Source organism: Penaeus chinensis, chromosome 9, assembly GCF_019202785.1.
Source record: "Penaeus chinensis breed Huanghai No. 1 chromosome 9, ASM1920278v2, whole genome shotgun sequence".
Lineage (NCBI taxonomy): Eukaryota > Metazoa > Arthropoda > Malacostraca > Decapoda > Penaeidae > Penaeus > Penaeus chinensis.
Genome location: NC_061827.1, coordinates 17,287,853 through 17,290,352, shown reverse-complemented (window position 1 = coordinate 17,290,352; position 2,500 = coordinate 17,287,853). Strand labels below are relative to the sequence as shown.

General features: G+C 35.4%; 1 protein-coding gene across 2 annotated transcripts in view; it reads right to left on the bottom strand.

Moving 5' to 3' along the window:
- Nucleotides 1–340, bottom strand: part of LOC125028927 (SPRY domain-containing SOCS box protein 3-like) — a 14,938-nt gene extending 14,598 nt beyond the window's left edge. The window contains exon 1 of one of the 2 annotated variants that reach the window (XM_047618552.1): nucleotides 269–340. The gene's annotated coding sequence lies outside the window, so the exon portion shown is untranslated. The remainder of the gene's footprint in view (nucleotides 1–268) is intronic. The other variant, XM_047618553.1, reaches the window with a different exon arrangement.
- Between the last annotated feature and the right edge of the window lie 2,160 nt (nucleotides 341–2,500).

The following is a 2,500-nucleotide window of genomic DNA, read 5'->3' as shown; positions in this document are numbered from 1 at the left end:
ACATATACACATACGCGCACACCAACACACACACATGTATATATATATGTGTGTGTGTTGGTGTGCGCGTATGTGTATATGTATGTATGTATTTCTTTAAAATACGATGCATGTATGTGTTGTTTATGCGTGTGTATGTGTATATCAATGACATCAAATAAAAGGCCTTCGGAAAAGTCTAACGCGCTAAGATGGTGGAATCTGATATTATTCGGTCACTCACGAAAGATGATTCTTACGCGAATCTTAAAACCATATTAGCACTCACTGACCAAGTCCATCACTAGATAAAGAGACGGAGAATCAGCAGATACACAGACCCGCCTACAACGAAGCCGAGAGAGCAACTGGCAATGCAACTAGAAATTTATCTCTATATGAACTTCCTGTCAACTTACGAACTCCGACCGAGGATTTGGTTTCTCACCCAATGGTCTCGCGTTTTCGCTTCGTGTCTTTCCGTTTCGCGTTTCCGCTCTGCGTCATTTCCCTTGTCCAACGTCTTTGCTATTGTTATGTATCATATAATATATATATTTATTATATATATAATATATATAATATATATAATATATATATATCATATATATAATATATATATGATATATATGATATATAATATATATATATTTAATATATATATATATATATATATATATATATATATACACACACACGTGTATATATATATATGTATATATACATATAAGCATATTCACCCACGCGCGCTTTGTGTGTAAAAACGTATATGTATACATTTATCTGCGTGCGCGTATCTACCCAGAGACATAAACAATTTTCCCTTTGAGAATTCAGGCTCAACTAGTATTCCTGATTGTTTTGACCATGGTATCTTTACACAGGTAGACCCACTCCATCTTGATGAAAATGGTAGTTGGCAACCACGTTTAGCCAATGAGAATGCGCCGTGAGATATCAGATACAACTAGATACATGATTATTTTTACAACTTACTTAATATTGTTATAATTACCACAAGTAAAACCAAAATTCCGCTCTTATTTATGATAATATTTATGAGTCCCTTACCATTAACAATCGCCAAAATACTCTGAAGGAAAACATCAATTTCATTTTCGGTTTCAGTAGGCTAAATGGAGGTGGAGCTACCTGGGTTTGATTCTCAAAAAAAGTTTTTTTTTCCGCAGTTTTGGTCTCACACACTACAGAAGGCATCTGTAGGTTTGAACTTTACAGTATGGATTGATTTTTTAGGCATAGTCTATAGTAGTTCCATTGCTTATTTTCTTAAACCGTAAAACTATTCCCTGAAATGCTGGATTGGCAAATCGTCTTAGAAATGCGTTGATGAAATTATCACCATCAACCTTACTTTTGTTTTACCAGAGCATCCAATTCCTTGAGTTTCTAGTCATCGTGATATATTCTTGAAGCTGTTTCTGAGGAACCCTTGTTAATTATTGACAGTTTTCTTATCATTTCTTGTGTCACTATTATTTATTTATTAGTCTTATCGCCATCATTATCGCTTACTGAGGCAATTTTTTTTTTCAAATAAAATTTTTAAACACGTATCTGTAAGAGAAAAGCTTTTGAGTTAAAGCAATACCGTAACTGACTACCTTCGAGACTTACAATATATCTTGCACATAAAGTTACAATAACATTTTCTGCTGCCCACATCACGGATCGACAACTTTCTCCGTCTGTCAGTCCGTTCTCGTGTTCCTCGATAGCTCATCGACCCGTGGAAGTCGACAACAGACGCTTTGTAGCCTAAAACTGTACTGTTTTGGAAATTTAAGGTATGGAAACATGAATGTAGATCTGTCAAAACGACAGATTTACAAACCAAAGCCCAATAGTAGCTGTTATCGATTTTATATCGACCTCCTTCCTAATTCCATCAATGCCTATAAGACGACATCGATCCTGTGCCTATCCACCGTCATAATTATGTACAGCTCTGGCCACCATAATCGAAACTGGGCGTGTCGCTCCCGTAGGGTTTTCTAAGATCTATTCCTCTTCAGCCCCCCATCCCTCGTCGTTGTCTTGAGCGGTCTTAGGAAACGGAGACTGAGGCCTAACGTGGGGAAACACCCCTACCTTGGACCTCAGCTATGTGACCTTTGGTGTGTAGCATATCTATTTGCTTTATCCATTAACCATTCAGCCCTTCTGCTTATAACATTGCCTGGATAACTGTAGCTCACTAAGATAACTCGTTTCATATTATGACTATCCGCTACAGGCCCTTATTAAGGCAAGTACTTATTAACTAGTTAATCAACTTACTGACTCATTACCCAAATTCTATAATGATTAGATAATGAGTAGACATGATAGTTTAATATACAAAACGTCACAGCAATAGTCTACGATAATTATGGAAATAATGATCATGATATTGTTTATAAAAATAATGATAATGATGATGACAAAATAATGATAATGGCACTGACATATATTTTTATAAAAAACATTAACAATGATAATAGCAATAATGATAACGATA